At 40.2% G+C, this 22,416-nt stretch overlaps 1 protein-coding gene across 8 annotated transcripts in view; it reads right to left on the bottom strand.

Annotated features, from left to right (window-relative positions):
• Positions 1-304: 304 nt before the first annotated feature.
• The window catches only part of IARS1 (isoleucyl-tRNA synthetase 1), a 231,906-nt gene continuing 209,794 nt past the window's right edge, over positions 305-22,416 (bottom strand). For all 8 annotated transcript variants that reach the window (XM_061472908.1, XM_061472913.1, XM_061472914.1 and 5 more), the window contains one exon: positions 305-318. The gene's annotated coding sequence lies outside the window, so the exon portion shown is untranslated. The remainder of the gene's footprint in view (positions 319-22,416) is intronic.

The raw sequence follows: 22,416 nt of genomic DNA, 5'->3' as shown, positions 1-22,416 counted from the left end.
GATCCTTGATAAACCGTATTTAAAAACATCAGACTGACAACACCACTGTCAGACTTGCCTAACTCATAAACACAATTTGCATTAGTATAATTTAGTTCTAAACCCTTGAGATTACAATCATTTCTTGTATTTGCTGTAAAACCTATTTCAGCTAGGCAATGCCTAGCTTGGGGCCTCATGCAGTAACTGTGTGGAGAAAAATCCCTGCTTTAGAGAACATCTGCAAAGCTTGCAGTGGAGTACTGCTAGATGGACTCCAAAATGAGGGACACTTCTATCATACATCGGAGCACAGAATATTGGTGGAGTATTTTCAAACTAAGAATATAAGAGAGTAAAATTATTCATAAAGCTATTTACTGCCTTTCTGAGGCTCCCAGATTAATTAAACTGGCAGACTCTGTGCTAAGATCCTTACAGCCTTTCCAAACCTCCAGCAAGCACCAGCAAAATTGTAGAACTGCTTCAAATATCACTACGTGGTACAGGAGACTTTGCAAAAATTAATGCATTACATGGAAAAGTTGCTAGAATGAAGGAAAAATGTAGAAAACAGACCAAAAACTGGAATTACAGGAATTTTGGCATAGAAAGACCTGACAGATGTTAAGCTTTTGTTCCTGCATTAACTCTTCATCCAGAGTGATGAGCAATTAAATGCAAGATGCAATTGAGCAAGGGCTTGTCCTTGGTCATGATCTGTAAAGATGCATATGAACCTTTACCACCAGCTCTTCAAGAGCCTGGGAGCCATGCTACTCCCATGGGTTAAGTGTGATTATTGAAAAGCCAACGAATATCCTAGGATTAAACATTGTTATTCAGGAAGCAGCAGTACGTTTATGAATGTGACTGGACTCTCCAAAATACCAAGAAGCAGCTTAACTGAACATGTCTATCGATTACCTTGACAGCTTAATAAGGCAGATTTTCAATGGCTGACTGAACTTAAGTGAGCTAGGGAAGAAAATTAAAAGACTGTGTCCCTCAAAGCCTTGGCCACACCTCTGACATCTCTAATCCCATCAGCCAGCTAGGGAAAGCTATTAACTTTTGGTCTCAAAGGTAGAGCCAACTGAATAGCACAGACATCCTATGGTAGGTAAGGGAGAACATATACAGTAAGAGAAAAACAAAGGAAAAGAGATGGGAGGAACCACATGAAGATTCCAGTTACTTTGAGTAAAAAAGCAAGAGGAAAATTATAAAACATATGTATCAGTAAACTCAGAAATACAGGTGTTTTCTACTTAACAGCTCACAATATCCCAGAACATCATTGGAACTCATCTGATTAATGTGAAGTTTAATTCCAAAGGTTTATTTTCATGTACTAATAAAAGGGATAATTTGCTAACATTTGTAGAAGGGGAACAGCAGAAGTGTGTGCTGCTTTGGAAGAGCACAGAGGCTTATTTTGCCTCTACAAAGAGTTTATGAAGTATTTTTAACCAAGTTATTTTAGGAAGTGCCAAAGAGCTGGCAGCCTTCAAGAGTAACTTAGCATAGATGAAGAGCCTGAGGCCATAGAGCCTGGACAAAATGGGATTCACTGGGCCTTCTGTGTTACTGTTTGCACCTCATCATTTGGTGACCAGTCATGAATTAAGATGCCACTGCATTACTTAAACTACAAAAATGTCCCCATCCTCCCTGCCGGGAATTTTTAAGATAACCATTATCAGGCCATTATCAGTTTCTTCACGATTTTTAACACTAACTTTGCATTGGATGTTGACTAAAACTGGAAATGGGTCACCAGTTCCATAGAAAGGCTAAAGACTAAAAATCTTGTCAGTGTGTTTATGAACATTTCAAGTGACTGACTGACAAGATAACCTCCTATCCCATGGAATAATAACATGTGTGACTTAAGATGAAATAAGGCTTACCATGAACACAGCGCACAGGGTGATGTAGTCTTTGTGCCACAGCATATGCAAGCCCTAATAAAAATAAAGAAAAAATAGTTTCAATTTTGGAAATGTAAATTATTACTGATACAATGAATGTAAAATCAGAGTGGAGGAAAGGGGAAAGAGTCCAACCATTTAAAAGCTTCTGGTGTCATTTAGATCCAGATGGTTTTATTGCACCATTAATAAAATTAACCTCATTTCTTCTTTACTGCTGCCTAAGTGCTAATTTAAAAGTAAGTCTTTAAAAAAGAAATTAAAATATCTAACACATTGAAGTGTTAAAAAATGTCTAATTAAAAAAAATCCATATAATAATACATGTAAAAGTTATTACACTTGTTGCCATTTATAATTGTTCTGTGGTAGCATTGAGGTCTATAAGCCTTTTAAACAGAAATGGTAACCTCAATTTTTCTTAGAATCAAAGATTATGAAGGGCAGAAGGTCTAGTAAATAAATATGAACTAGGGTATATGAAAATTTTACTGAGTTACTTTTGGAGGAAATTAAAACAAACATCTCTGCCAAGAACTGCATCAAGACAAACACCTAGATATCTGTCTGGTTCACAAATCTAACTGCAGGGTTACTACATTTTCAACAGAGAATCTATTTTAAAACCTTCTGGAGATTATTTTAAGCAAGCAGAGACATAATACTGTGTGCATATTGTATTTGTCAACCATCTTGCCATTAGCCAGGGAATTGTTTCACTAAGCAGTGGGATTTATACCACTACATAGCAATGACAGCCACGGAGGAGTTTCAATAGCATTTTCTCTTCATTCAGTAGCAATTTCTCTTTCAACTTTTCAAAGCGCTGCTGGAACTTAACAAAATGATCCATGAACTGAATGTATGAATGCTGTAGTTTGGCTGTTCTTGTTCAGATTCTTTGAATCTATGAGTGTCCCTGTGAGCACTGCACACCTGCTCATGTCAGAAATTCAAAGGATGATACAACCTCTTGGAGAGTCAAGGTGGAGTTAGGGAGGTGATACATCAAAAATGAAATTAAATCTGGCCAAAAAAAAACCTATTTGGTAGAAGCGCCATGGAGACTAATTACTACAAGTGATCAAAATGTCTGTCTTTCACCCTATGCTAACACAAGTACTTGCAGCAGTTCCAAGTCAAGCACCTTGCTCCACTACCTGGGCTACCAGCAGAACTTTTCCACATTTATTCTGGTGTTTTCCCAGTACGGAAATCCATGAAAACAGCTGAAAACTAGAGCTTGCACAAACAATACCAGAGTTAAGCAAAAGCAGTTCCTGTTCTCTGTGAGCTGGCAATGCAACCCATGCAATGGATACCACAGATACCATGCCAGGCAATCTGCGGGTAACTCCAAGAAGCAAGAATGGGGAGGTGCAGCACAGGAATCAATCAGCACAGCTGCAGTCCTAGTGATGGCAATACTGAGATCTGTCTTGTCTACACCACAGCTCCCAGTGCTCACTACTGGAGGCTAGGCTGCAAAAAGTGTCTTTCTGCCCAACAGCACAAGTACACCATTAAACCTCTGTCTGCCTCATCGGTAAAGCACTTCCACCTCAATGAGACTGGGTTTGAGTGTAAATTCAGCAGCACCCTGAAAGTGCTCAAATAGTAGGGTGATAAATTCAAATAAATGTGTAATCTGTGCTTTATCCAACATAAACCATGATTTATCTGACTCTATAGAAGACCCAACATTTTCAGGCAGGTAAAGACAACAAAAACATAGTCCAGGATTATAAAACTCCAAGTCCCAGAGTAATCAAAGCTAGTTTTAAAATGTGTTGTTGCTTTGATCTGGGATTACTTAAGGCTCCATCACTTCAATGTTTCTTTATGCTTTCATCTGGCATTCCCAGAGTTTTGGAACATTATAGTTGGGAAAGGTACCACATGTTGCTGTAAAGGAGTTGGATCTGAGAAAGCCAGTCACTGGAGGGAAGGAGAGGGGGGCTAAATTAAATTCATACAACATTTATTGTTAAACAAAACCCCTTGTGCTTCATTTGTTTCCCTAAGTAGTTTACTCCATGGCTGAAGCAGAAACTCCTTAGGCCTGCAATCATTCCCTTGCTGCAGTTGGCTGAAGATATGAATAGCCACAGCAAAACTGGTAATCAAAGAATTTGCTGGAGGGAAAAGTAGTTTATTGTTTTTTCAAGACTGTCTTTGATGAGGGAAAGGTTTCATCTTCCTAAGTCAAACTGAAGACTGAAATATGAGGAGATGGACGGAGGTTCCCATTTATTCAAATTCTAAAAATATGAAAGTATCACAGAGGTGGCAACAGCAGACTCTTCATTGACAACCCAGCTTCTTGGGACAAAGAAAACAGGATATAAGGGCACAGCAGAAACTTGATTAAATAATAAAGGATTCTTCTAAAAGGGGAGGGGAAGGTAAGAAAAGGTTATTTTGTCCCTCTTTCGGGCAGCTTTGGGATACTCACATGTTATCAAATGTCTTGACAACTTCGTATTTAGTTTTATAAAATCCCCATAGATACTTTGTAGATACTTTGTACTGTGGGCTGCTTAAGTGACTTTACAATGTAAGTCAGAGCAGCTACAATCTCTTCCAGCCCACTCCAAGACCTGTACCCCTACCTGGGGTTTCCACACAACCCGGATGCACCACTACATGCTTCTTGCAAATGATGCAAGGGCGGAACTCCCACGTCTCCAAGTATAATGAACAAATCTGAAGATGATTAAAGGTTGTAGATACCCAGAAACATACCAGCTGCAGACTTAACAGATGCTAAGAAAAACCTGTAGAATACTGCATGGTGCCTTCTTATCAAACTTGGCACAGTTGCTGTGTCTGCCTGTTCTTCCACCCCATGCCTCCTCTCAAGGCAGTGTTTCTATCCTACTGCTACTTGTATGGTGGGGTCTTGTTTCTTCTTGGTTTTAAACACTGATGAATGCTCAGGCAAACAAAAAAGGTCTGCAACTATTTTATCATCTCTTAAACTCACTTGTAATGTTGCAGTTAAACATATTTTTAATTCAATCTTGGAGATGATTTGGAACTGCTAAAATTGTACCATTTATCCAATATTCTATGGGAATTTTGGAATAGCACTCAGTAAGTTTATTTTTAGTAGGTGCACTTCATTCACACATTCTGTAGTGCTGCACAAGGATCACTGATCTATATGCATGACTGCAGTGATAAGATCTGGCAACATTCTTTAATAACTGTTTAAACTGTTCTAGTCGTGTGCTTCAAGCAACATACAATTATTCCAACACCTAAAAAGAGCTTTTCCACTTGCAGTATTTTCCACTACTCAATATGTGCACTCTTGCCATCTGATAGGTAAGATTTTCCATTATTTCCTTTATTTGATTCACTCCTTTACAGCTGATGGACAAAGCACATACCTGCAGTTCACAAAAGACAGCTTAAATGTCATGTACAAGGGCTAAAATGTAAGATTCTTCTTTTGATGCACAATTTCATGAGGATCAGGCTCAAAAATATGTTGCCCATTATTACATATTTCTATAAATACAGAGAATTAATATCCATAAATACAAAAATTAGAAAGATGACATCAGTATTTGGCATGATACTGAACAAAGCCAAAATTTATACTGTAGCTTGGACAGATCAAAGTTGATTTGGATTTCTCAAGTAACACCAAATGCCAGTAAGATACATTCACCACAGCATTGCTGAATATGTTCCTACTTGATTCCTGATGTCCTAAAATGCTGCAACCACACAGTACCATCTCTTCACGTAAACAAAATAAATTGAATTTGTTAAAGTAAAAATGGATGCAGGTTTTGAAACATGCATCATGCTTTTCTATTAACAAAAGGCAGCAAAGCTGTGGCTGAGGCAGGGATAAATGGAACAGGCAGCTGTGTGAGGACTGCCTCCAGGGGGAAGGCATCCTGCTGGGCAGAGACCCCAAAACACCACTCCACTTGGCCTCTGCATCCTATGCCAAAGTTTACTAATACTTGAACACTGAATGAATTAAACTCTAGACCAGGTAAAGCAATATGCCATTTTTCTAAAGTGGATACTCTGGCATATTACATATACAGTAGCAGGACTGGGGCATCAGAGAAAACTTCATTATCAACTCTGCATCTGCAACTCAAGTTGGCAGAGAAATAAAATCACATTTGCAAATCAGGAAAGAAAAACTATAGATACTTGGAAAATGCATTACCATCGAAGGAGAAGAAATTACTTTTTCATCTTACTTTTCTAATTAAATGGTTATTGTGAGGGAGTCTGTCTTCCACTACCACCCCCCTGCCATAGTGTTTGAGACCCCTACTACAACTTCAATTGTTTTCACCTTCTGTAAATGTAGTATTATTCCAAGTTTAGCTTACAAAGTGAAATACATCTCACCCTTCTTATAATTCCCTGGGATTTCAGTATAAGTAATTATAGCATTACAAAACAAAACTGACAGCCTATGTGTTAGCTCAGTATGTCAAAACGACAGGCAGTAAAGCCTCTCAGTGGCTGTGGTACATCTACTGTCATCTCTCATCAGATGATAAGCTGAGAAAGCAGCAAGTGATGGGTTCCCTTGTTCCATTAAATAAGTCAAGGGCATTCTCCTAAAGAGGTTGTTCTGGCTCTCAGACAATCCCTAGGTAGAAATGTGAGTGGAAACACTGCCCCATAGCAGTCTTCTATCTTTTCAAATAGGCAAACCTGGTGCTTCCTTTTGCAAAGTGGCTGACATTAAAATCAAAGTGAAATTCTAGGCACCTAGAGTTGCTCTGGAAGGTAGGAAAGGGCTCCTGGCACCAGCCAGACAACACTGCTTCTCTACATGATCATGACAGTTCTAGACACATCAGATGCTTTATTTCACCAGTGACCGAAGCTGATGGGGATGGGAAGTCAGCAGAGACGCTGATAAAAACATTACTGTACCATGTCCAAACCACACTAGAAGGGGCCTTCATGTGCCTCAACATTATTCATATTCCCAGAAGTCAAACTTTTATTCTTCTGAAATTGGTTTGGTTATAAAAACACTTAGTAGCTCAAAAGACATAGTACCATCTTTGCCACAGACGTATTAGACAGACCTTCTACATATTCCATTTTATTTCTAATAAATGGGGCTGGATTTCTAGCAAAACTCAAAACTATTTCTCAAACAAGAAAATAAAACTCTGACCCATCTTATCTGCAAACTCCATCCCTGCATTTATCAGCACTTCATAAAATGCAGTTATTACCAGTTCCTTTAATAATTTGGCTCTCTGATACTAGAGCATTATCTGGGCTAGAAGAATCCTCAGATAACAACAACTAGATGATATTCCAGGGCTTTACACATCTATTCAACAGAGATACTGGAATGTTTTTTCCCATAGATCATCAGTTCAGTGATCCAGTAACATTCTGAGACAGTTTAAGGCTGTCCAATAAACACCCTATAAAAATTAGTTCAAACGGGAATTAGATTCATCTCCTATAAAGTCTCAAAAAATTGAATTTGTGTTTGAAAAATATTTTCTTAATTAGAAAAAAAGCCACTTTTTTTTTTTATTTCTGAAAACAGAAGCCAAGGACTAACAAAATGCTGCTTAAGGAATTCCCAGCTGTAAATCACATATTTCTTAGGCACAGAAAGCAAGCTTTTGCCTACTTACAGTGCTGCCTGTGTGCAGCCAGCTCCCACCTGGCTAATGGCATGTGGAAAGGGAGTTGGTGGAGGATCCACATGTTGCTAGCTATGGCCATTACCTCTGCTGTGAGGCAGCTTCACACTCCAACAACACGGACACACTAACACACATCTCCTTCTGCTAAATCAAACCTGCCATCAACTGTGTGCCAAAAGGAAAAGAACAATAAATTTTTGTGAAGAAATGACATGACCAGAGGCCAAGATGGCTACAAATAAGACAGATGTACTTACAGCAGACAAAAAAGTATATGATCATGCAGAGTACAAGAAAAGGTGTTTGTTTTATCACACGAAGCAATGCCCCCACGGCTTGGGCATGACAGCGGCAGCTGTCCACAGGGCACAAGCAAGACCACAAAGCAAGCACCCTGCTTTAGCAAATACAGAAAATAAATAAAGCTGAGCTGCTCACTTCACTCAACAAATGAGGTTTAATGGCCACAGCCACGCAACACGTAGTGTCCTTCAGCAAGCATTTTGGAACCAAACCAACTGTGGGACAGAGGAACCCATCGTTCTCCCTTAGTAGTCCTAAATTCACCATCTGGGAACATCTACTACCCCGGTCCTGGGGATGAGCCACCCATTTGTTTCATCTCATTTCTGATTTTTCAGCACCTGTTCCACAGAACAGGAGTATCATGACAAAGTCCAAACACTTTTTCCACTGTAGCCATTATTAAAAATTACATTTTCCTCCCAACTTACTTCTTGTACAACGTGGCATGGGAACGTTTGAGCTTTACTTCCCTAACTGCATCATGAACAGTTCTCCTTAGACATGGCCCCTTTCTCTCCTTTCTACTTTCTTAATATATGCAAATGCACAGCAAGCATTCTCAAAGCATCTGACAAACCTGGGTATCAATTTCTCATTAGAAATCTCTGCAGCAGCTCTGGGAACCTCAGCCTCCCCTCTGTGATTTTGTTAAAAGAGAAAACAAAATCCATGTTCGGTGGTCAAGGAATCATTGAGATTTTCATTGTATGGATGTACTGGGTTTAATTTATTCATGAAGAAATCTTTTTAAAGGCTCTTTTTGGTGGCAGAGGATTTAACACAGTTATGTAATAACTGGTTCAACAGCTTCCCCCACCATGTACTTTTGCTCTGCATGTAAATTTGTTTGAAGTTATTTCTAAGGCAGTAACTCGATATCAGAAGTTTAATTTCAGAGTGTGACAGATGACAAATATCTTCTTCCTATTTAAGTGCTCCCCCCACAGTGCTATTCTGGTCTGTGCAAAATAGAAACGATTGACTGAAGGAAAAAAGGAAAATAAAGAAAGAGAATTAGGGAGTATTTTCATAATAATATCATCAAAAGCATTTTTCAAGGTTTTTCCATTAAAATCCACATTTAAAAGAGGATCAATAAAAGGGGGGATGAAGCTGCCCTTCCCAAATGATGCTGATTGAAGTACCTTCCCATCCTGCTATTCCTTTTGCAATGCATCACTTTCTTGTCCCCTCTCAAGGAAAAAACGCATGCATTTAGACTTTCTGTTAGCTACACTGCTTGTCAATATCCTTCTGACATTGCAACACAGGAATGCTGCCAGGCTCTCCATGTATAGAGAGGACTCATTTCTGCAACCTTCTCTTAGTATAAAGGACTGTAATAAGTTCAACACAGCAGTTCAGCATGTACTTAAATGCTGAACTTGGACATATCTCAAAAGCTCGTAGTACTGCAAGCCTTCAGGTAAGAAAGATGAATCAACCTTCACATTAAACCCATCGGCCTGTCAAACTCGACTGTTAACCTTTTTAGTAATGCAAAGAAAATAGGTTTAATCGACTGATCTGCTTGCTGTCAGACCAGATGCTGGCAAGGGCATCTGTGATTCTGACTGCATCACAGGCTGAGCTATGCTATTAGTGAATTTTGATCATACTACTGCCTTTTCAAATAATAAAGGATAATAAGAATCTTATTTGTGTGTCCTTTTTACCTGAATATCACTGGGAAGATTCTCAGCTGATGTGCATGGGAAAATAACTGCAATCCATTTGAGAGACCCTCTCTCAGGCACTGTAGACAACTGCACACACGTTCATTCAGCCCTCAAGAGGAAAGGGTTCTAATTCCTTTCTCATTGGGTTTTGTTGGCTGGTGGAGCACGCGTCCTGCTTGATAAAGGTCACAGCCATGGGCAAGGCCTGCCAAGGGATAACCTGCAGCTTAGCTGAAGATCTTCTCACTGCAAGTGAGCTATAAACCACTGGAATTCCAGCAGCTTGCCAGGAAGGCAGATTCTAACCATAAGCATCTTATTGTGAATTTAGAAAACTAGAAGCACCCCCACCATCTCACACAATGCTTTTGTATACCTCTGTCTTCTTGTATCCACAGACACTGTTTGCAGGACAGCGGACAAGTGCAGCACCACAGGAGGGTTTGAGTTTCCAGTCCCCACATAAACACAGACACTGGTGTAGTGCTGCTTCGTAGTAATTTAGACTCTGTAAAAGTGTTACTGGTGGTTCTGGAGGGAGTTAGGCACCTCTGCTCAGCATCCCACTCGTACTGTGAACGCAGTGGGGGGGTTCTGCAGAAGGTTTATTCATCCATCACACAAAGATGCCTGCCTGGGCAGAAAGTCTAGGATTGCTTGATGCAGTGCTCAAAGGAGGTCCTAGAAAGCAGTCTGAGCATCCAGACGTTCAGGTCTGAGAAAGGATTTACCTCTCCCTGTTGGCACAAATGCACTTAAATTGTTTTTCCCTGTTAAGGTCTTCCAAAGCACCAGGAAAGTGTGGTGACAACATTCCCAAGAGAGATTATATATATAAAGATGCCTTCTAGCATTTTCTTAATATAAGTTCAATGTTGTCATAGCTGGTTTTCCCCTCACTTACAGAAACCATAGACGTAATTATCCATTGCAAACTATTACTGATTACACATGCCCCAGCACCAACTATTGCAAGGTATCTTGCCACTGTAGTCCCATACCACGCAGTGCTCTTGCAGAAGTAAAACAAAAGTAAAAAGGCGCATAGGCTACCAGAGGATTTACACCCACTCAATTGCTGTCCACAGGCATTGCAAAACCCTGAACATTATAGACTGCTGCTATGTTAAAACTCATGAAATGAAAGGCTGGAGAAATGAAACACATTCTGATCACAGTGACCTGTAGATACTGCATTCTAGCACAGGAGTACTATCGTTCTACCCCATGCTACAAACACAGTAACTATCAGACAACCGCAGCTCCAATACAGCTTTTAATCATATGTTGGCTGATTTTAACCCCTCCAGTTCAAGGAGGAAAAAAACCTAATTTCCCCTGTGTGCAGAAAAGCAGCACTGCTTCTGCAGCACACTGCCCACTATTAACAAGAATTCTGGCATGGAGTTTATGAGTGGATATATCCTTATCAGAAAAGTTAACAAATATTATAGGAAAAGCCTACAAGACAGAGAGAAAGGCTGTCAAACTGTAACAAAAAGCCTAAAGTTCCTGGAGTTTATTAATATTTAGCCACCCTCCTTAAGATTTGTTGTTTATTGTTGTTTTCTCTATTTCTAAAGAAACAGTCCCTGAGTTTTCTTGATACGGATCAGAAAAACAGTGCAGATAAAAAGAAAACTAAGCCTGATGCATCACCTCTACCCCACTAGAAGCATAATCCTTGGATGTCATCAGCTTTCCTTTTCTTTTTCCTTTCCTTCCCTTCCTTTTTCTGTTTTGAAAAATATTTGGCCAGGGCAGACTGAAAATTTCCTAATGAAGTTCCAAAGTGGTAGAGGCAGGATTATCCTCAAATTATTTCTGGTCTAATTCAGGTTGCCCAGGGAAGTTGTGAATGCTCCATCCCTGGCAGTGTTCAAGGCCAGGCTAGACAGAGCCTTGGGTGACATGGTCTAGTGTGAGGTGTCCCTGCCCATGGCAGGAGGTTGGAACTGGATGATCTTCAGGTCCTTTCCAACCCAAACAATTCTACGATTCTAACAATTCTTACACGGAACAGGATTATAGTCCTGATAAAATGGTACTGCCTAATGTAGAAAGAGAAACTACACAAAATTAGATCTTTCTAAGTCCTTCCTCTGATCTTGGAATTTTTAGTTTCTTTTCAGCAGCTGTTTTCTCAACACCACCACCAACAGCAAGGAAGGTAGGAAGGTAGTTCTGGAGTATGTGAATGCCTCTGTAAATAACTCTGTTGGCTTTTTATGCCAGACGTGTTATGCTTTGCCTGGTTATTAATGCAGCAATCAATTACATTTTCTCTGATTAACTAAAACACAGAAAATATTTTCATGGCACATACAGAAGTGGTTCTAGGTTAATTCTTTTGATTACAATGGAGACAACAGGCCATTTATCAATTCTAATGTAACACTGAGATGCCAGGGAAGATTTTCTTGTGGCTGACAGTTAACTTGATTCCTAAACTATTCCCTTTGCCGTCTGTGGCTGGAATTTTGCAAGAATGCTTAGCAGAGCTGTTTGGAGAAATACTGGTTGGTTACCAGTATTTTACAGTGCCTAGGACTACTGCTGCAAGATCTCCATGAAAGAATTCACTGGAGCACACCACCAAATACTCTTTTTAAAACCCAAGTGATTCTATTAAAGGCAAAACAGTGGTCTTGCAGCAACGCATGAAGGAAAAGTATTTTTAAACATTGCTTATCTCTTCAAGCCTTCCCCTGCACAGCTTTCCCCCACACTATTGTCACAAGAAGGCACCGCTGACAGCTCTGCAGGCTCCAGCAGGAAGCCACCTACACACAGATCCAGAAAAACTCTCCCTTGATAAACTGGCTTCTCCTGGCCAGGCCTCGATGTGACGCCGCACCTCTTCCTACAGCAACACAGCGCTGGCAGGATCTCCCTCTGGGGACTCATCATCTGCCACAGAAAGCATTTTGCAACCAACAGCATTGCTTCCAGCCCGCTTACCTGCGGGATCCAGGAGCACAGCAGGCTACAGTGCCTTTTATGAAGTCTCCCATTTCATATCCTGCCTACTCTACCATCAAAACACACGATGGTCACCAGAAGAGTGTTCCCCAGGGGGGCCAAAACCAGGCGAACTCTACTGCTTCCCCTCCGTAGCAGGGCATTTTATGGGCAGGATCAAGGAGCACATAAAAACAGAAGATGCAGTCTGATATCAGTGAACGTATTGGAAAAACACAGCCAAAAAGAGACACATCAAGGTCAGTTGTGGACCCGCTTAAACAAGTCTAGAGGATGCCACGATGCTCCAAGGGCTAAAGCAGGCTGAGGAGCTGGGCTTGTTCAGCCTGAAGAAGAAAAGGCTCCTTAAGGGGAGGCCTTAGAGCAGCTCCAGTGCCTAAAGGGGCTACAGGAAACCTGGAGAAGGGCTTTGGACAAGGGCCTGCAGGGACAGGACAAGGGGAATGGCTTTAAACAGAGAAAGGAGATTTACATTAGACATCAGGAAGAAGTTCTTCACTGTGAGGGCACTGAGGCACTAGCACAGGGTGCCCAGAGAAGCTGTGGCTGCCCCATCTCTGACAGTGTTCAAGGCCAGACATAGAATAAGAAATACAGACATAAGACTGTTTTAAAGATTAGATCACTGTACTATATTTATCTTGTTTTCAGATAAAATGTGCCTTTTGCAACAGAAAACAGAGGGGGATCCAACGGATAAAACCCACTGCCATCAACTAAAGAAAATGTAAAATTATTTCAGTTGTACTAGAGATCAGACATATGAAATGCAAATACATGCAAAAACACTATTCATAAAGGGGTTTGGAGGTCTTAAGTAACTTTTTTGTAAAACATGTCATTCACAGAATAAATGCAGATGTATTAAATTATGTGAGATGTGATGCAATTCATCATTAACTGATGTATTACATTTTGTGAGGATTTTTGACCCTCATGTGAGATTATGCAGATCTTCAGTGGCTTCAGCATGAACAAATATGGCTAAGTGCATGAGAATCTTACAAAGCCTTGCACAGTATGCTCAGAAACATTTACCACCTCAGTGATGATTATATGATGAACATGCATCACGATTATGTAAATTCCAGCTGATGCCAAATATTTCACTTTATGCAACAAGCAGGCACATGCTGGACTAATGATGCTGGAAAGCAAGATACATTATCATTACCATTTCTTTCAACAAGGAGAAGCGTGCCAACAACTAGAAGTTGGCAAAATATTAGCGCTACTTTTTAGTAACTGTTTGCAAAGGTAGAAATGGATCAAGGCTTTTAACAAGTAAAAAACCCTAGAACTAATATTTGTCCACAAAACAGACTGAAACCAATACAAACACAGGTCATGTTGGCATACTGGGTATTACCTGTTACTTATACATGCTGGCATCTTTATTATTCCAGGTTTCCCCATAGAGAACCCTCTAGATTATAATTCAGAGTCTTTACCCATTGTTGTCACTATTTCTTCAGCTAATCAGCCATGACCAAAGCTCTACTCACAGGTGCTTCTAGTACCTGTGTTGTGCAAATAAGCCAAGTTTTGTTTTTCAATCTGCCTTTAGTTAATGCTTGACCTGATGGTGTCTCTTCAGACACCTACAGCAGTACCACGGAAGCCATTTCTCCAGTTTCTAATAGGGTTATAAACAAAATCTGAATAGCTGCTTTTTCAAGCAGCAAATGGAAACTACAAGTGAAAAGCAATACAAAGCCTTTCTTTCCTTCTCCCAGAAGTCACTTATTTTGCTGGAGCTCCATTATTATTTAGGGCTGGTCTCTATTTGTGATACTTGGCTTTGACCAGTCCTGCTAGTCAGAAAACCTGCAGAACAAAACATGTCCAAGAGCAGCATGCTGCTGGTAAAGTCTGCTCCCACAGACAGCCAAACAAAGGCCACATTTCAGAACCAGGATTTGTGTTCCGCCAAAAAAATGGGGTCGAGGCTGTGGGGGGTATCCTGGTTCAGCACTGGGACCATCAATGCACCATGTGTTGTGCCCAGCACACTTCTACAACAGAGCAGGCATCATGGGAAAGCTTCTGCCTGGCTTGGGGTTTGTATTTTCCACTTCTTTCTCATTACTGTCAATTGTTCTTGTTAGGAACAAGAAAAGAGTAGATTTCAACTTCAACAGCTGAGCTTAGGCAAAAGTTTGTCTTTAAAAAAAAAAAAGCATTTTAAAACAAAAAGGAAAGAATAAGTGAAAATAAAGAGTTTCATGAGCTTGGCTTTGAGGTATAACCTTCTTTTTTTAACAAAAAAGGCACAAACCAGCTCAAGTTGTTTAAAAGAACACTGTAAGTACAAACTGCCATGGCAAAAAGCAACAACATCTGTAATACTTTCAATACTAGCAGACTTCTATAATTACATTTTCTCTCCACAGTACAAGATTACCTCCAAACAGTACCTCCCAGACAATGCAAAGTGCCAAAGACTCAGAGCAATACATTCCCCAGAATATTTCTCATATGAATATCACATTATATTTACTATTTGATACATTTACCATGCTACCAGTGGCACACTTATGAAAAAGGCTGGATTTATTTCCATCACGTAAAAAGCCATAGAGCTTTCCACCCAAAAGGACCAAGCTAATCATGGTGCATTCAACAACCATACTCAAAACATTCATTTAAGACAGCTCGATTACTTTCCTGCTGAGGACAGATGGCTCTTGTAGCTGAATAAAACCCCAACATGAGTTTATGGAATCAAACAGTTAACAAGGACCCAGATATTCAGACATAAAAAAAAGCATCCTTCTTCAATAATCTTATTTCCACAGGCCAAGAGAGCACACAAAATTGCTCACCAGAGTCATATGTAACAAAATATTCCACATTTCAAAGTAAGAATGCATTAATTTTACTTAAAATTTCTCTACGTCTATTTTACGTACTTACATATTTAGCCAAATAGTGGGAATTTTCTTTTATTACACTCTCTACTCTCACTTTCCACTTCAGAATTTATTTAGAATTCCAGTTTCCACTTTAGTCAGTGAAAAAAGGCCAGGTTTTGGAGGAGCAGGGGAGAAGACTGCTGTTGGGGTAGTTGAGTAAGTCCACTTTCAGCTGTCTCAGATTGACCATCTCTAACCAGGAAGAAGCTTTACAGTAGCTTGGTCTTCATTTTTTTTCATTTACCTGCCTTTATTCCCTGTAAGCTAACAAAATAAAAAGCTTTCAAAGGGATCCATCCCCACTGATGCCAAATGGAAAACCTGTATTTTATTGTAATGTCCCATAATGACAATCCTGTTGCACAGGACACTCTGTATGACATAGTTTGCAATGAAAAAAGGATTCATACATTGAGATGAGATCTTAGACAGTTCTTCCCCGTGAGGGTGCTGAAGCGCTGGCACAGGGTGCCCAGAGAAGCTGTGGCTGCCCCATCCCTGGCAGTGTTCAACAGCTTGGAGCAACCTGCCATCGTGGAAAGGTCCCTGCCCGTGGCAGGAGGTTGGAACTGGAGGTGCTTTAAGATCCCTTCCAACCCAAACCAGACTGGGATTCTGTGATTCCTTTTTTTTAAATGAAAATTGCTTCATTACACTTCAAGTATCGAATTTGTGCAATGCAATAATAAACATTTCCTTCTCAGAGAGCTCTCTCTCTGTTATCTGAGGGTGCATTTTACCTTTACAATATGCTGCATTTTTTAAATCAATGTAAACACAAAATAGCAAAACCCCACAAGACACGTTTTTACCCCAGCTCAACATAGGCAGGTGTCTCTCAGCTGAAGAGCAGTACATTGCATCAGTGTGAAGCCTTTTCCTCAACATCTGGTACTTACACAAGAGTCTAGAAATGAATCATCTGACTTCCCTAGACATACAGGTTTGGAATAAGAAACTAACAGAAATACCAGGATTTATCCCGTTAAGGAATTAAAACTGTAATGCTCCATGTGAAGACAGAGCAGTTCTCAAATCCAGTAATTTATTATTCCATAAGACTCAGATCAATACCCATCAGCTTTATGAACTGTTTCACTCCAGTTGCTGTTCCTGCTGCACCTTTACTTCGCAGAGATGAGGTTTAAATCAAAACCTCAGAATGAAGAAGAGATGATGTGCCACGGGAGCCCCAGCTGAGATGCAAGTTCTCCTGGTGCCTTCCCACCTCCTGCGAGCCACACACTCGGAAGTGCTCAGCACCACAACCAAGCAATCAAACTGTCAAGTCTCCCTGCCAGTAACAGGAGTTGCCAGATAATCAGCACATTTACAGATCTTGCACTAAATGCAAGAGCTGTGTAAGAAAAAAAATATTTGGTAGTGGAGGAGAAGGCTGAAGAGAAACCAGTGGCAAGCTCAGAGCCACGTCTGAGGGTAGAACTCCTATTGAAATACTAACATTTACACGTATCGCTGTACAGACAGCGTTTTCAAAAAGCAGAACAATGCAACAATAAAACCCCCAACAAAACCAGCCTTTGCTTCCCTAACTTTGCTTCAGTACTCCCTGCTCTCATGCACACAACACCCGCCAAGCCTGGCTGGTTTGCACACACACCTGAAAGACAAAGCAGTCGTGCAAGCTTCTGGGAAAAGCAGCCCAACAGTGAAAGGGAATGAGCAAAACTGAACACTTTAAGTAATCCAGAGTGAACGTTGTTAAATTCTTCCTTCAGCTTTACAATCACTTGTGTGTGTTTGTTTATTCCAATGGCCACCTGCAAACCTCACTGAGGTGTGATAAAAATTATAGTGCTTCGTGAACATAAACTATTACAAAAAGCTACCATTTGTTACTAACAATGAACCAAGAAATGGCAACCCTCATATACCCCATCTGTCAAAATGGTAATAGGCCTATGCAAAACTCATTGCAGGGGCAGAACCTAACCACCTCCCTTTGGATCATTCAGTGCAAACAAAATTCATGTCAATGCAGGCTCCAGCAGCAGAAACATTCAAGATGAAGTGCAGCTCCCAAGATTTTATTATGCTGAACAGGTATTTCTCAGATTTTGAAATCTTTTCAGTACTCACTTCAAACTGATTTCACACAATCTGAACTTGAATTAGAATTTCTATGCATTTCAGAGCTCTGCTAACCTATTTGGGTGCTGCTCCCAAGATACAGATGTTTGTCTTCCTCTGCAGTGTGATATTTGGGGCAGTCAGTCTCTGTGTTGGCTTCAAAAATCAAAGCACAGATTTTGCAAAGCATTTTATCTTGTGCCTTTGTAAAGTGCTTTTAAACCTAAACATACATCTTTATCCCCTAATGCTAGTTGTGAAGCTGGGCTCCCTTAAAACACACCACTCCAGTGCACCCAAGAAACAACCCACGCATCAGAATGTCTCCGCTATCACCAACCCTGTTGCTGGAGGTGGAAGCTCAGCGTGAAAGTAAAACACTGATAATAACAGTTGTAGCTACTATCCACTGAGGTTTGCCATAGTCACAAGGTACAATTTCCAAAATTTGCAGGCCTTCAAAGCATTCCAGGCCACCCCTGGAATACTGGGCTGCCTTATATACTAGTGGTCCTAGCTACACAAACAAGATGGGGACAGGCAGGAGAGGGTCCAGAGGGCCACAGAGATTATCCAAGGACTGTGAAGCCATGTCAGGAAAGGCTGAGAGAGCTGGGTTTGTTCAGCCTAGAGATTAGAAGGCTCAGGGGGAGACCTTGTTACCATGTTCCAGTATTTAAAGGGTGGCTACAAGGAAGATCCTATGATTCAAAATAATAAAACCACCAAAATACTGAGAAATTTAAAAGAAAAGCAGATCCCTAGATGAAACCTTACTAAGAAACCAGTAACTGTAAAATAACAAGGAAGAAAGTTAATAGCTGCAAGACAAAATTGGAATCAGTAGATCAACAGTAATCTTACATTACTTTATTGTATGATAGGAAAATAACAACAGCCTAGTCTCAGGCAGGGGCAAGAGCTTATAAAGCAGCAATGCAGTAATTCTATATCCTTCTCTAAGTCTTGATGCTGCAGTGGAAGAGTCAACAAGTGAGACCTCTTTGCAAGTCTGAACTGCACTTTGGGGTACTGCTCTCAACTACCTTCAATGATGGGACTGGAGTCTCAAAGGTTTTTTAGGTATCAGAATAGTAGTTTTTAAATTATGAAGATTTGATTGTTCAGAGGGATACTACTGAAACCTTAATGATCAGGGCAAGGGATAATGGTGAGGGGGGGAAAAGTATCCAAGTTACCCCAAGCTTAGAAGAATGGGCTCAAAGCCTGGACCAGGACCCAAAGTTTACAACAGATTCTAGTCTTTTCATTAGCTTAAACCAAAATGTGTGTTCCATGTGCACTTGGCATTATAAGATCTATCTGCACCCATCTCTATTAAAAGCAAGTACTTGCTTCAAGTTATTTCTTATGTAGTAGCTTTGGTAAACCAGCAAGCCCAGTAATTAGCCTCAGATGCTTATCTTAAATGTACTTGGCAGAGATCAAACCAGCTCGACAAAGAACAACAAAAAAATAAGACAAACAAATAGAGAATACACATCTTCCACAAACCACAAAAAAATAGCCCTCCACTTTTTCTCCTACACTACTTGACTATAAACTGGTTTTGAAATTGCTCTACTACAAATGGGTGTATAGACCCTGAAAACAAACAGTATTACCTGTTTTCCTCTGCAACCCTACAGGACCAGCATCTACAGCAGACGTAAGCTTTGGCTTTTGTTTCTTTGCTTGTGGAAAATCACGTTCTCCCAAATACTCAAGCAGCCCTGCAGGCTTGACATTAAAAAGCAAGCAAGGCTCCCAGAGCCAAAAGCTGACTTCTCTGGGAGCCTACAAGCAGCCTTTCCACATGTGCTTCCGTGGCCTGCACATCTTGTGATGCAACCCCCACACTGTGGACTTGTATGATAAGCACCAGCACATCAGTGTGTAATCAATTCATTACTGAGTATTTCATATGCAGAAAAGACAGCTAATTGCCTGAGATGAAGAGAATTTTTATCATTAGTAACAGCTACAGGTACGTCTGTGGACCTGCAACTCAAATATAACATTTTCAGCCCATAGGCAGGGACAGATCCTACTAAAGCTGTTCACAGAAGAATGATTTATTTTTTTCATACTCACTTCCCACTAATTTTATTACTGACATACCAGTAATTACTATCTCTAAATGCCTTCCCTACTTTCTTCAATTTTAATTATATTGTGTCAGCACCTAAAAATGTACAAACCATGCACAAGACAAAGAAGATATGTTTCCTACAGAGGGTGCAGAGTTTTCAGAAGAAGGAATACAAGAGCAAGGCCCCATGAGGCAGAAGACACCAGCTTTATTTTGCAGAGCTTTGCACAGGGAGTCCCCAGTAGGGATAAAATTAAACACCTATTTTTGAAGGGCTAGGACAGACAAGCAGAATAGAACTGCAAAAGCCAACAGAGGCAAAAGGCTGTTCTCAACTCTTAATCTCCCTTGTCATTCTCCCCAGACTCATTTCTCCCTAAAAAATGATGACAAAGTAAAGGCTTGCTTGTCACTCAAACTAATAAAAAACAAGGCTCACCATCAGCTTTTAAGAGCTTTTTGTGTCCTTTCCTCTCCAGCCTTTCTACCACATCTAATACACTAGCCCGTTTCAATAACAACATACATCAAACCATTTATAAAGGTGATAGCTTTTCTTTGCAGGCCACTTTCCTGAGGGGAAACACAGTAGTAATTCTCCCTACATCCAACACCTAAAAGCACACCTTCAGCAGTCCTCTCCATTTCTCGCTGAGTAGGTTAGGTGAGTGCAGGCTCACATTCTCCCCAACTCTTTATAAATCAATGCAAAATATCTACTTATGAGAAGTTCCGTATTAGAAGCACATAAAGTAATATCTAAGAAGCATTATGGTGGTTCAATAATGATTTGTCTTTAAAAGCAAGTAAAGGTCAGAGAACTACAGTCACAAGTAAGATGAACTGCTATGGTTCAACTTTCTCAGATACAGTTACGTTCATAAAAGGCTTCTCAGACTCAAACCCACTTTCCATCTCTAGAAAACACAGTTTGAGAAGGCAAAGGGGACTCTAAGACAGGGTCTTTTCAGGAGACCACTGTGCCTCTGCCTGATAAATACAGTTGCCTTCCAATCTGCAGCTATTAAGAATCACTCCTCTTCTTATGTGAGAGGGAATTACCTAATTCATCACAGTTCAGCCTTCACCTGATAACAGCACCTACAATTAGGGTAGGTGTCTGTAATATTTCCTCAGAAAGTTAACTCTTCTCCTAATCCCAAAAGTCTCTATCCATCCAAGGGGAAAGTCGCTAAAGCTATGAAAGGAAAGAGCTGTGACTGGATCTAAGAAAAAAAGTAAAGCCCCACTATGCTAAGCATACAATACAGTAAGAAAGGTGGAGAGAGGCTTTTTTACAAGGACATGTGGTGACAGGACAAGGGGGAATGGCTTTAAACTGACAGAGGGGAGACTGAGATGAGATCTTAGGAAGAACCTTTAGGTTCTTCCTGTGAGGGCGGTGAGGCGCCAGCATAGGGTGCCCAGAGAAGCTGTGATTACCCCATCTCTGACAGCGTTCAAGGCCAGGTTGGACAGGGCCTGGAGCCTGCTCTAGTGGAAGGGGTCAGTGTAGTAGGGGACTGGAACTAGATGAGCTTTAAGGTCCCTTCCAAAACAAACCATTCTGTGATAAACAATATTATTCTTGCTGCAGCAAGGCTAATACATAAAAGAATGCAGAGAACCACTTCGGTGATGTGTAAATACCATCCACCTGATGGAGGGTATAATCCAATATTTTACAATATTTATATTTTACAATAGGAAGCAGAACTGTTTCTTCTGCTTTCATCCATTCTATGTTCTTTCCTGTCTCACTAAGTAATATTTTTAGCAAAGAGACAGTAGCAGACCACAAAGCAACATTTTACAGGCAAAGTACACTTTGCCCACCAGTGACATACATGCAGTGCTTCCTGTTTATTTTATAAAATATTCCAGAGAAAATCTGGGTAATTATTTTGCTCTGATGCAAAGACTGCTGTTTAACAGCATGTCAGAATTCTGCTGGCACTCTAATCGGTTGGCTGTGTTACTTACGTGCTAACAGAAGGACATACAAATGAATTACTTAAGAGATTATTCTGAAATGCCCTTGGTGGGAGTCACTTCTTGACTTATAATTTTAAAATCTATTTAAAACATTATTTTTTTTTCTTTAATATATCACCAGAGTCATCTTATAAAAATACAAAACACTTCCCTGCCTCATTAGGATTGTACTTAACAATGCCTAATTAAAAGCTAACAGCCAGTTTCCCACCTTAGGTCTTCCAACAGACAAGAGAAATGCAAGTACTCCTCATAACCTTAAGATAATTCAGAACATGTTTTAGAGCAGCATCACTTCTTGAAGGGTTTTATCAGCTAAGATTTTAATACAGTATCAGTTTCTTCCAGAATGCTTAACAATATGCAGTGCCTACCTCCTGTTGCCTGACCTTTCAAACATACCAACAGTACAAGCTCTAGAGGTGAAGCTTTTGCTAGCAGAGAAAGTATGGTTTTCCTGCAGTTTTCCTGCTGTTTCAACACTAATGTGCATGGGTATCAAAGGCTTCCGCTAGAGAATTTTGCTCCACAACATATCAAAGCAAACACACAGAACCCAGCTCTAATCTCACTCAGCACACAGGAACTGCAGCTCCAGTAACATTCAAACTACTTGAGCTCAAAAAAGGAGAATTCTGTGTAAGTATTAATTATGCAAATTAAATAAGTATATGCTTTTGAATATATTTCACTTATTGAAGTGACCCAGAATAATAACTTCATTAGAATTATCAGCTCAGCATCACAGTTAATTTTATTTCAATGCAGCATTAATTGGGG

This window comes from Pezoporus flaviventris, unplaced genomic scaffold (assembly GCF_033815535.1).
Source record: "Pezoporus flaviventris isolate CSIRO_AGI_PZ_B2104156 unplaced genomic scaffold, CSIRO_AGI_Pfla_v1 ptg000073l, whole genome shotgun sequence".
Lineage (NCBI taxonomy): Eukaryota > Metazoa > Chordata > Aves > Psittaciformes > Psittacidae > Pezoporus > Pezoporus flaviventris.
Note: the sequence above shows the minus strand (reverse complement) of the source record. Positions and strands in the feature narration are given on the sequence as shown.